This window comes from Peromyscus leucopus, chromosome 4 (assembly GCF_004664715.2).
Source record: "Peromyscus leucopus breed LL Stock chromosome 4, UCI_PerLeu_2.1, whole genome shotgun sequence".
Classification (NCBI taxonomy): Eukaryota; Metazoa; Chordata; class Mammalia; order Rodentia; family Cricetidae; genus Peromyscus; species Peromyscus leucopus.
Genome location: NC_051066.1, coordinates 92786123 through 92800006, shown reverse-complemented (window position 1 = coordinate 92800006; position 13884 = coordinate 92786123). Strand labels below are relative to the sequence as shown.

The window sequence follows — 13884 nt, the reverse complement described above, 5'->3', positions numbered from 1 at the left end:
AGTCTATTGGAAGGATTGCACAGAGCATAGGAATACCTTGCCCAAAATATTCTCACTGCAGATGGGAAGAAAAGTGGGGTCCATGAGAACTGTAGAGCCTTTTAATATTGCCAGGGCCTGCCGGGGGTGGTGGGTGGTGGTGGTGGGTGGTGGTGGTGGTGGTGGTGGTAATGGTGGTGGTGGTGGTGTAATGGTGGTGGTGGTGGTGGTGGTGGTGGCGGTGGCGGCGGCGGCGGCGGCGGTCGTGGCACACGCCTTTAATCCCAGCACTTGGGAGGCAGAGGCAGGCGGATCTCTGTGAGTTTGAGGCCAGCCTGGTCTACAGAGTGAGATCCAGGAAAGGAGCAAAGCTGCACAGAGAAACCCTGTCTCAAAAAACTAAAAAAAAAAAAAAAAAAAAAAAAAAAATTGCCAGGGTCACCATTTGCTTTATTTCTGTCATGAATCATAAGGACTGGCTCAAAGTCCACCCTTGCCAAAAAGAAAATGCAGCATTTGTCTCTGTTTCCACACAACTGCCACAGTAAAGCACCTCTCATATATGCAGTATAGCCCCAACTCCTTTGAACTCCTCTGGGTCCATCCCATCCATCCCTAGGCACTTCATTCAGGTGCTCACAGAATGCCACCTCTCAAAGGACCTGCATTAAAATAAATATTCAAGATGGGAATTCTCTTCGGATGGAATTTTATTCTTCTGTTTTTGAAGTCTCGAGTACTTAGTGAACACAGAACAATAAAAATTGGGTAGACAAATACTAAAACAAGGCATAATTGCTACCCTCAAGGAGTTTGTAGTTTCCAGGAGAGTCAAATGAATGAACATACAAGAGTAGCCAGAGAGAGTTCAAGGTGGAATGACCACATAATTTACAGCACAAAATAGGGATTTTATTTTAGAATAAAGAGGTGCGTTACTAACTAATAACAAGTGTATAAACCAGATAACCACAAGCCAGCATATGTGGTAATCCTAGCTACAAAGAGGGACAGCAGCAGTTACACTTAGTAAAGTGTCCTTACATAGTCATTGGAATGACTATGACACAGACAATACCTTGACCCAGAGAATCAAGCTGTGCCTGATACAAAATTAGCAGTGGTTTTCATTCTGTTTGGTAATGACTCTTCCATAAACCCTGCTATTCAGAGTGCCATTCATCCGCGATACTCTTGTTTTATTCTTACAAAAGGCTTCCCAGTAGACATGGTCATCAGCCGAATCTCACTATAATAAAAGCACTTGCCTTCCAGGAAGCAGCATGATACAGTAACTCAGTCAGTCCCTTGGGAGGCTTCTGTTCCTCTGTCTGAGCTTTCTTCCACGCTTGCAACTAAGAGGTCCTTGATAAAACTGTCCACAGAGTCAACACCAAAGAGTGGAGTCCAGATGAGTTCATTTTGTCTTCTGTGGTTCTGCATCTTACTGAATTGAACCTCTTCATGTTTTTACAAATGTGGAAAATTATTTTTCTGTACCACTAACCCCAGTCTGAGGTTTTTCTGCCAGGAAGTTAGAAGGAGTTGATAATTAATTGGTAATTTAAAACTACTAACTATATATTTAATAAGAAACTTTCTTTCCCATGCTCTATTGATAAGTTGCTAGTTCTTTTATAAGATTTTGTTTCTTAGGTCTGTGTCCTAAGAAAACATCATGCTGTGGAACCCATTCTAATTTTCCTCCAGAGCAACTGAGATCTGGAAGCCTGGCTGGACCAGAAGAGGATAGCCATCTACCAGGCTACACTCTCCACATGAGAATCACGTATTTCTCCCATCCAGTGGTACAGCCAGGCCTGTAGAGCACAGCAGAGCTCTGTGCCCCATGCCACATTCTTCCACAGTTCCATCACCCAGGAAAAGAAAAAAATCCATACTCTCTAGAAGAAAATTCACAGCCACCTCCTCCACCTCACTATTTACTAGTCTGAGACACAATTTGAAATTTGATAATCAGACTGAAGACATGTTACTTAGCTGGTAAAACACCCCAAGTCTTGAAGAGTAATTTGGTATGTCTCATCCTTTGTCATAATTGATAAGAAAGAAGTTAAGAGGCATAATTCACATTTTAAAACAGGCAAAGGATGTAAGGAGGAAACATACAAAGAAACACAAACAGCCAACAGACACATCAGGACCGTCAATAAAATATGACGTCATACCAAGGAGTGTTACCACACAGGTGCTGGTGAGGACATGGGAAAACAAGATGCCATTCGGGGCTGAGGACAGCATAAATCTCGGGTGTTTCTGGAGAGCAATGTCACATGCTCCGGAGTAGTTGAAAATGAACATATGCTGCCACCAAATTCTTTTGCTTCAGGCAATTCCTCTAGGAACTTTCATACTTGCTTAAGAGAAGACTTCCTTCCACACAGCTGGCTGTTTTAGTTACTACATCAAGTTGGGAGAAGTTGCCTCAGTACCATTGATGACATCAGACAAATCTGATATAGTGGTGGAATAAGCCATCGTTAACATGAATTCCTGATTACATTGGTGTTAAAGGAGACCTGAAAAATAGGAAATGTAGCAAAAGAAAAAAATCATAATATACTATTTATGTGCATTAAAAAAATACCACATGTTGAGAATATGTATATCTAAAGGTAAGAAAATCTAGACAGGCGGTTCGCGCTGGGAGTCGGTGGCGCCGTGCAGGGCACTTAGGAACCGACAGCCTTGGCGTGGACTGGTATCCTGTTGACTGCGGTTTGCAGGGTCTGCCATGGAGTCAGAGCAGATGCTGGAGGGCCAGACGCAGGTTGCAGAAAACCCTCACTCCGAGTACGGTCTCACAGACAACGTTGAGAGGATAGTCGAAAATGAGAAGATTAATGCAGAGAAGTCATCAAAACAGAAGGTGGATCTACAGTCTTTGCCAACCCGTGCCTACCTGGATCAGACAGTTGTGCCTACCTTATTACAGGGTCTTGCTGTGCTTGCAAAGGAAAGACCGCCAAATCCCATTGAGTTTCTAGCATCTTATCTTTTAAAAATAAGGCACAGTTTGAAGATCAAAATCGATTACTTGGGAAGAAAAGAAACATTTGGTTGCTACTGTAGATTTACTTGATTACGAGGCAGCTTCAATTGCCATGATTCCCCTCCCCCCTTTGGAACCTTCAGGACCACAGAACTCTCTTCTGAAGTTGCAGAAGAGAACATATCCCCTTGTCTGATTTAATCACCATACTTATTTAATGAGTATCATCTGTGCAAATTTTTTCTCAGATTGTCTTTTACTTTGTTTTTGAAAAGACCTTCAAAATAAACTGTTAAAACACCAAAAAAAAAAAAAAAAAAAAAAAAAGAAAATCTAGACAGAATATATACAACTTTGAACTTAGTTACTATGATTGGGAAGTAAATAAAGGGATTTTTATCATCTGTTTTATTCATTTCTAAAGAAAAGAGATGATGCAAACACATCAAAAGAAAAAGTAATAGTTTTAATAAAATACAACAATGAACAAACAAACAAAAAACCTGGAAGCTGGCTTCTATGGTGGCCAGAGAGAAATGCATCAAGCTGGAGACTTCAAGATGATGGTATTGACTACTGACAATACGATTCATCCAACAGGGAACAGACTTCAGCTGCAAAACTGGTCCCTCACTACCTCAGACAAGAAGGGAAAGAAAGAGCTGGAGTGATGACTCAGATGTTAAGAGCCCTTGCTTCTCTCGAAGAAGACCAGAGTTTGTTCCTAACACTCACAGAGTGTCTCACAATTGCCTGTAACTCTAGTTCCAGATGCCCTCTGAACAGGAAGGGGAAGAGGACAAAGGAGATAGTTCCAGAGCTTATGTAGGTCATTTAGGTTTCCAAGCTCAATGTGTGCAGATTCCTAAGGGGGAAGGACATCCACAATGTCTGTAAGTAATAGAACAGTCTCTATTTCTGCTGAGCCATAGAAAGGCAAAAAGAGTTGGTCACACTGGAACTGATCTGCCCATAGATGGAGCCCTTAGATAAGATGCTCAGCTTTTGGAAAGCCTACTCTATCCTAGATGAGTGGTCGATGGCCAGGGACATCCAGGCACCTCCTAGAAGAATTTATAATTAAAGGACATTGAACAGGTCAACTTTCTGCAGGAGGATTTGTCGCTCACAGTGTCCTGGAGGGGATGGGTCTGGCATAGTCCCTACCAGACAATAATACTGTCCAGGCTCTGGAGGCAGAGCCGGTGACGCAGTATCTAAAGAACTCGCTTCTTGTTCCGTGGTGACTGTACATTGGAAAAGGGAAAGAACCTGGGCTTTCTTGTGTATTGTGTTTCTTCACGCAGTAAACTGTTCTAAGCCAATCAAAAGTGCCACAGTGCTGGTATCTGGAGTGAGGAATAGGTTGATCCCACTGAAAGTTAGGAAAGACTCTAGCCCTCAAGAGTGCTTCCATGTACAAAGTGTGTATTGAGTTGTGGATAACACAAAACTGATCTTACTGATTTACACCCCCCTGTTTAAAAAAAAAAAAGCACAGGTCTTGGTAGGATTTAGGCTTAGCACCACTTGGGAAAGGGTAATTAAGTCTCCATTCAGAATACTAATCTCTCAACTATATTTTCTATCAAAAAACCTTGAGAATTCTTTTGAGCCCCAAAAGGCCTTTACCTTTCAAAGAGAATGAAAAAACTGATAGTGGATCTCATCAGTCATGGGCCTGCACCAACAAATAGTAAAAAAGTTAGGTTTTTATTTAATTCATTTTAATTAAAATATAATTACATCCTTTGCCCTCTTTTTTGAATGAGTATTGGACATTTGAATACTTGTCCCCAGTTGATGGCTTTTTTCTAAGTATTAGGAGATGTGGCCTTGTTCGAGGTGTACCACTAGGGTCAGTTCATGAGGTTTCAGCATCTCCGTGGGCTTCCTTTGCCTTCTGCTTGTGGGTCTGAGATGTGAGCTCTCAGCTGTTCCTGCCATCATGCCTTTGCTCCATCATCACAGACTCTAACCCTCTGGACCACAAGCCCCAGTACATCCTTCCTTTTATAAGCTGATTTGGACATGGTGTCCTAAAATAGCTATGGGAAATCAGTGTGTGTGTGTGTGTGTGTGTGTGTGTGTGTGTGTGTGTGTGTGTGTGTACAAATATATAAAATACAACTGGCTGAGTTTATTTTTGTTGTGTGTATATGATTTCAGGGCTGAATATTTTGTGTTAGATAACCAATTATGAGTCTTGTTCATGGGAAAGGTGAACTCTCTCTCTCTCTCTCTCTCTCTTCTCTCTCTCTCTCTCTCTCTCTCTCTCCCTCTCTCCTTCTCTGCAAGTAAATGGATGGAAATTGAAAAGATTATGTTAAATGAGGTAACCATGACTCTGAAAGACAAATGCCATATGTTCTCTCTCTTCTGCATTTTCTAGCTCTAAATCTTCAGATGCAAGTATATAATATGGAGTGATTGCAGAAACCTGGAAACTATGAACAGATCATGGGTGGGTAGGGGAGCTTGGGGAAGGGATAGCAGGATACAGGTGATATGAAGGAGGAAATGGGGAAAATGGAGAGGTGTTTAAATTGGAGAGAGAGGAGGAAAGTCAATACACAAGGAGGAAGGAGAGACATATTAACACCAAGGTTGTTCAATAAAGCCTGGAGGTATCATATTATTCTACAGTTATCTAAAATTATATAACACACACACACATGCATGTATACATAATACATACCTAGGTCCAGTGACTCCCAAAACAATACAGGCTATTATTGCTGCCCTTGGCGGCCTCTCAGAGACTGAAGGTAAGTCCTTATTGCTGAAGACACTGCACACTTAGGACATGGATTGTTCATGCTTGATCTAACATGAAATTCTTCTTCCTGCTCTCTAGCTTCCATAGTAGCAGAAAGTATTATGCAGATGACTAAGGGAGTGAAGAGTTCTATCTGGCTGTGACACCTATGAACTATAACACTGACCAGCATGGCAATATATTGACAAAGGAGTAATAATTGTGCTCCAATGCTGTGGGTAACCAACAACTAACTGTCTGTGTGAACTTAAAGCCCACTGGACAGGAGGGAGATCAGACTTGGTACTAGAAACCCAGCCAACTACCCAGGTTAGTGAAGCCATGGATCTTAGAAGAAAATCTACCGTCACCATTTTTCCAGCCAGACTAATTCCTAATGACATTTTGAACCTTCTCCTTATTCCCACAGATAAATGCAGTTCTCGACCCTTTGTTTTTCTCTTTAGTAAGCAAATAGAAATCATTTTAAAAAAATCACAACAGACACACTGCAGAGATCAATAGGTCATGCGGAGCCCAGCCACAAAAGATACATCTTCCATTCAACTCCTGAACCTAAGGCTTAGGGGAAGAGTGTGCAGAAACACCGAAAGAGCCAGAGGACCAGAAAGTCAACTGTGAGACTCTTTGTCCTAGAGACAGTTGCCTAAACAAGACCAGAAAAATAACAATATCAATAGGCATGCTAACATGGAGTCCCACCCCTAGACGAAGAACTAAAGTTAGTTTTAAGAAGGAGCCAGAAACAATAAAAGTTACAAACTCATCCCTAGTTTGAGTGACATTTGAGCTCTAGGCCATACCCTAGATTTGATAGTTGGTATTTTTGTGCATAATAGAAAATTCAAGGCTCAGGAATGTCCATGTGTTTCCTGTGACTGATTTTCACACAGATGTCTTTGTCACTCGAAGAGGCACAGATCCCTGAAGCTAGTTAGAGATCCCACAGCCAGGTCACTAAGGAAATGCCAGGTTACCCACAAGCATTTCAGGAGTCCTGGAAATTCTCTAACAGACAGATCCAAACCCACAGAGCACAATTTTAATAGGGCCAGATTGGCCCATAAGGTATGTAAGCCTTTGCTCCATTTGAGTCCTCACACTTACTGGAGAGCCCGGGAAGAAATGCACAAGGTCCGTGGACCTCTGTGAACATTTCTTTGGGATTCAACAGCTGTCTCCAAGGGAGAACTGTGTTTGCCCAGTGCCCTCCACATCCTCCAGGACCCCAGAAACTTGTTAGCTGCATCCAAGCACACATTGGGCAGCAAAGCCAACAAGAATCGCTCTGATCTTCTAACCACAAGTTGTGAACTCCTCACTCTGAGCCAAAGTGCATAGCTGGGTTAGGGGTGTGGGCATAGAAGGAGAGTAGAGGACAAGCTTCCTTTGCTCTAGGTTTTGTCTTGAGCCACAAGGACATTTTCCACATTTCCATTATTTCTGGCATGAGGCCATAGCATAGGAAGGCCGAATTTTTGTTGAGAGAAGAGATATGGATTCTGGTGAGGGAGCAAGGGAGGTAGGGAAGGAAGAAAGGTGTAAGCCAGAGATTAAGAAGAGAGAAACATAACAGTCAGAGGGGAGTGGTGAGTGATCTTGAGAAAGGTGGAACAACCAGATAGGTGTCTGAATAGCAAGGTTATGTGACGGAGTTGGGTTTGTAGATTTCGTTATTAAAACATGTTCAGTCAGTGCATAAACGCCTTTACTACACTAGTGCTATGTCAGTTCTGTGTCTAGTTCTATGTCAGTCAACATAACTCTCATATTCTTGAGGCAGCATAGCTGTGGACCAATATTAAATAAAATGTGAGGGCTTCTTCCAAGTAAGTCCATGATGTAATTCTCATCTCTCTTCCTGAAAAAAAAAAAATAACATTCACTCAGAAATACATTGGCTTAAAAGGCACTCAGACCAACTGTGGATTATACCCATGTCTCATTAAATGATGTAAATACTCGGCTTTCTCTTCCATTCCAGAAGGCAAGCAGAGTGCAGATTGTTGGCTAGAGAAGTAACTTCAGATTCCAGCAGATTTTATTCTTCAAGAGTTACTGTCACTTGGCATTGAGATGGTTAATGGCTGGACACAATTCATGAATACTTATGGAGAGATCGAGATCTGCTATTTCGATTTGAGACCCAGAGCATCCAGAGCTTACCTTCCCAGAGGTTCCCAGCACAAATGTTGCTTTTGGCTAGACATGGAAGACATGGTGGGAAACTTTCCTCCAACCACCATGACACAGGCATACAGGAAGTCATGTCATCCAAAGAGTAAAAGCAACCTGGCTCAGAGCAAATACAAGCTACATTCTGAGACCCTCTGTGTCCCAGCAAAGGGACAGGAGAGCAAAGATAGAGAGCCACATAGGTAAACAAGAGGAGTGGGTGTCAGCACCACCACAAGCATTGTAGGAGGACAGGAAGGCTGTGTACACAGCAGTCACAGGGATGAAAACACAAACAGGCGGAGAGGGTGAAGGTGGGGGACTCGCGCCTTCCTGCCTTTCGTGGATCACACCATCTTGAGTCAATGGATGCTTGGCTCTGCAGCAGGAGTTTGGTTCTCAGCATCCATGTGGGGGGCTCGCAACCACCTGTCACTCCAGCTCCAGGGGATCTGATTCTGGCCTTCATGGGCACTGGCACACATGAACAAACCACACTCACACACATACTCACACACACATAAATAAATAAATAAATCTTTCTTTAAATGAGAGAGAAACAAAAGGTTGACATTTAATTCCAGCTAGGATCAAGCTTGAAGAACTCTGATAATTTGTAGCAACAAAAGGCACCAGTGTCGCTCAATACCCCAGGGGAATGTTTCAAACATAATTGGAATTTGTCACCTTTAACTGGGGTCAGTGGACATATTCGCCTCATTGACAGTCTGTTTAATCATTTATTCTCTTCAGTTGGATGTTAGAGAATTCTCTGGTGAAGGTTAATTCAAAATTTAAGATGTGATAGAAAATGATTAAAAACCTCAGCAAGTTTTATTTAAAACTCACAAGTTATTAGTCAGTGATTACATAGCTTCCTACAATAATCAGTGTTTGTAGACTTTGTCCTCAGCCCTCTGCTGGGCACTCTATACTTCTTTCTTTGTGAACTCTTCCCTCCCCAAACACTATGGTTTCAAGGCATGTCTCTCATGGAAGGAAAACATCAGAATGAAAGGAGATCTCCTTCCAGATGCATCTGGCATGATCACTAGTGAAGCCCCAGCACCTAACACTCTTCTCATAGTTTGTACTCAAAAAATGTAGACAGAGAGAGACAGACAGAAGAAAGAGAGGGAGAGAGGGACGGACGGATGGACGGAGGGACAGAGGAAGGGAGGAAGGAAGGAAGTCTGTCCAGTGAACATGTCTTGCCCTTGTACTCAGAATTTATCCTTAATTTCCTGGAACAATTCTGTAACAACACAATGGAATTTCATTCAGCCATTAAAAACAAATGTATGTCATTTACATAGAAAATGATGGATCTGAAGACCATCACACTAAGCAAAATGAATGTGTCTCAGAAAGACAAATACGGCATCTATTCTCTCATACAAGAACTTAGATTATACACTTAGATAAAACATGAAAGTAGAAGGAGGTGGCTTGAGAGGAGGAAGGGGGAAGGGAGGGAGAGGAAGAAGGGTGAAAAGATAATGAGCTGAATATGGATAAATAGATGATAGGCCTGAGTAAAAAAGCCGTTAGGGAATCCACCACTTTGGACAATATACACCCACACAAAATTGAAACCACTGAAAGGAGGGTGTAGGGAATCCACTTCATGTTGCCCACGCTCTCCTTCTCTGAGCCCTGCATCAGTTCCTTCAATATCCATTTGCCTCAAAGCCACCATATACATGTCAAGTGAATAATATGATACGTTTCTTTTTGTGACTTTCCATTCTCTCCCTATTAGGTACCCAGAACACTGGTAACCATCAAACTACAGAGTTCCAAATCCGAGAATACAGTGGCATTGTGTTTGTGCTTCGACCAAGCAGAGAGGCACAGTGACCAAAGACCGCACAGTGAGTGGTCCATTTGCTGCTGCTGGCCTGGGAATGTCACCTCACCATTCTGCATCCCCATTTTATTTATAAAATTCGATGCTTAGGATGGATATTTTTCAAGAACATATCCAAACTAAAACATTGCTATTGGTACCCTGCCAACTCCACAGACTTCCGTGTTCATTTCATATTTCTCTTGCCCTAAAATCATGCATCTGTTTCACCCTAGACAGGCAAGTTACGTTCCCTTCCAAGCAGGCCTTCTCCTTCACCCTCCACAGGTTCACAGGCAGCAACTGATACTGACTGTGCCTCATGCACTTTTTTCTCAGTTAATGCAGTCTTCCCTGTCTCTTTAACAGCCCAAAGTCCCCCTTCAAGGCCTGACTCAAGTCCAGCTTTCATGAACTCCCCCTCAGTCAGCTGTCTAGCTGGATACCCCGTTTTCCAGGTCCCTACAGCAAAGCACTATAGGGTACCCTGAAGACAGACACTCTCAGAGTGGAAAGCTGTGCAGGGAAGGAAGACTGAATCTTGAAAAGAAGGAAATGGTACCAGGTTCTCAACCTTTAGAATCGTGTGTTGTAGTCTACGGTGCCACGATGCTGTAATCCAAGCACACCCGTGGAGGCACGAGTAGGATTGCTACTTCAAAGCCAGCCTGGGCTATAGCATATGGTCCTGTCTAAAACATAGATACATGGGAACCGGGGGAAAGTTCAGTTAATAAAGTGCTGCTGAGTGAGTATGAGCACCTGAGTTCAGTTCTGCAGCGCCCGTGTAAAGAGCCTAGAATGGGGCACACATCTCTAATCCAGCCCTAGAGAGGAAGGAAACAGGTGGATCTTTAGCTTGCTGGCGGCCATTCTAGCCAGATCGAAAGATCTAGGTTCAGTGACAGCAGCGAGGGAAGACACGTGACCGTGGCCTGTGGCCTCCACATGTACACACGTGAATGTTCACTCACACATTTGCGCACACACATACGCAAGCACCATTCTCCACATGCACACACGTGAATGTGCACTCACACACATGTGTACACACATAAGCACCAAGCATCCACACACAACTGTGGGATACAGAACAAAATCCAAAGTTGTGAATGTAGAGAAAAGATTTGGGGGAACAGGGGAGCCTGGTGAGGGTGGGTGGGAGATAAGAGAGGGCACAGGGAGACTAACCTGAATGTATTATATAATGTGTAAAATTGTCAAAAAAAAAACATTCATTTATAAAAACAGAAAAATATGTAAATACAAAAAAATAAAATCATATCCTAAACTAACCAATTCTTTCTTAGCTATGTTCTTTACATGTATAAATGACAGGGACAAAAACTTATTTACTTAGCAATTAATATACAAGAATTTTCATCTGGAAAAACAATATATGTGTTACAAGAGATGGAGAGGATACCTCAAGAACTAGGAATGCAGCTCAATGGGAGAGTGCTTATGGATCATGCACAAAACTCTGAACTTGATATCTCCCATTACAATAAAAGATGTGAAAGGAAGACTTTGAATGGATAAAACTGCAGAAAACAAGTTCAAATAAGAAAGACGTGTCCCCATATGCCCCGTAAGAAGGCCATTCTCACTAACTGCAGGCATATGCTAAAGTAACAAGATACTTCATGATGATCTCCATATTGTCTAGAGGTTCTGACATAGTCCTATGGCAATAACAACCAAGGAAAGGTAGCCTCACATTCCCAGAAGAGCTGTTCCCACACACAGGGCTCCCACAAACAACCCTGCCTTAGCCATCCTAAGTGCATCGTACCTGAAGAGAAGCTCAGAGGCATATCTGAACACAAAAACCGAGGCCCAAATACCCATTTACAAAACTACAAATATGTGATCCAGTTTGGGAGAAAAACAGATTGAAGTGAGACTGTTTCTTCCTCCTTACTGACACAGATAACTGTCTATTTTGCAAGGTTTTGTGAAAATTAAAAATGATGCCTTTCAACACTCTGCAGAGAGCCCGTCCTGTCGGTTAGGTCATGAATAGGAGTCATTATTATGTACCAGACATTTAGCCAGCCACAGAAACTGGGTCCGGCCAAGGCATTTGCTTCTCCATCTCCAGCACAAATATTTACTCTTTATATGAAAAATTCTTTTCCTGTTTTATATGAAACTTTCTTTCCCCAGTAAACAACTATAAATCTCAAGTACACATCTGGATCTCAGGAAAGCCCAACAGAAATCAAACAGAGGATGAAAGGTTCTGTAGTTTCGTCCTAGAGCGTTACAGCCCGTGGGGGCCTCCATCAAGAGTCACACATACAACACTGACACTTGTCCTAACCCCACCAGGGTTCAAATATCCTGCTGTCCCCTCACCATTCTGAATATTGTCTATAGTGATGGGGAAAAGTGAGAAAGAAAGAAAACACCACAGGAAGCACAGGCAAGTGAAGAGGCAAGTGGATAAGCCATGGCAAGCGTCACGCGGAACACTTCATTCTTAGGAAGATGGCTAGCTCTGTAGACACGGATGGCCATGTTGTTGAGAATGGCCTCCTTGCATGCTTCTCGGCCAAACTGAAGGACACTAAGCCTTACCTCATATTTTTCCATGTTACCATGACTATTCATGTCGGGACAAGCATGTGTCTGTCTTGGAACACATTCCTTTCAGTGTCTGGAATACACAAGCTCTTTCTCTTTTCAAACTTGAAAGAGTCTGTCACGTTGACCTTGGATGTCTTACAACCGCACTCAAGCCAGCTGACTTAATTGGCTTAGATGCTTTTAGGCATGGTACAAAGGCCCTCACCCCTGGGATAACAACACCCTATTTCTAAAAACAGCCTGTGGGAAATTTACAGGGTCATGCTCACATTATTTACATGCAAATGGGAAAAGAAAATATATTCCAGAAGGCCACATTCTAAGCAAAAACACAAGAAGAACTTACAAATACACATGAGACAGACAGCCTGTTAGCATCATCTCAGAGTGCCCCAGACAGGGAGCCAACTGCATGAGTGACTACAAAGGGTGTGGGCAAAATCCCATGATCCTTAGCACCAAATGAGTTATTTATGTTAATTTTAGAGAGAGAAATTTTTGCCTGACATTTAAATTGTTGAATATAAATACAATGTAAAATATATGAATTTTAAAATCCCATTTGTATTATAATCACTGTGTGTTGGTCTGAGGGCAGGAAGAAAGTCAGGCTTTCTCTAGGCATCCTCAGAACAGGAAGGGGCTAGTACACACTCAGCGCACAGCTTCCTTAAAGTTCAGGCTCACTGTGATGCTCAGACCTGATGTCTTCAGAGTAGCATTCGAAGTCAGCCCATTACCATCCTTCATCCAGTTAGAAGTTAATTTTTATTTTAGGAATTTCATTTGTAAAAAGATGTGATAGCAAATTAATTCTATTGTTTAAAAATGGTATGATTTAAGCGGTTGTTTAAATAATCTTTAAAATGCAATTTAAAAAATAACAGTTTGTTAATAACGGATAAATTATTAATAGTGTGTAACATTCAGAGAACCGAATTTTATTTATAAAATAAACAGATGTCTTCAATAGCCTGGTAGATCATGGTTTATCACCCAAGTTCTCAGTTCTCTGAAAAGGGCCTACCCTGCTGTGTTGAGAGAAATGTTGGCCTGTATCGCCATCTTCTGGTCAGATTCATGTATTAAACGATTCGGGGGGGGGGGCTTTCAATCTTAACGAAACAAGTCAGAGTGAGTTCCATAAATTATACCTAAAATATGAACGTACAGTGTGTCCTTTGAAGAAACTATCAAACTATAATTGGTAGTTAATATTAAAACTGTGTGATAAAACCTAAGCACTAGGAAGAACCTGCAGGGTTTAGAATGGAAAGAAAAAAACAAAAGGCTCTATAATAATATGAAAAAGAAACTTCCACTAGAATAGTGCTAGGAGAAGAACATGGAGTGTGTTTCTAAAAATGTGAAAATAGTGGATTGTGGGAAAGTGAGCAGAGTTGTATAAAGAGGGCAACCAAGATGGCGGACTGTTGTCCGTCTGATTAACGAAGATAGATAAACAGTCCCTAAGTGGATGCTTGCAAGAAATCATTT

At 42.0% G+C, this 13884-nt stretch overlaps 1 pseudogene; it reads left to right on the top strand.

The window, feature by feature from the left end:
- The first annotated feature begins 2703 nt into the window (after window positions 1-2703).
- LOC114697535 lies at window positions 2704-3072 on the top strand (annotated as a pseudogene).
- The last annotated feature ends 10812 nt before the right edge of the window (window positions 3073-13884 follow it).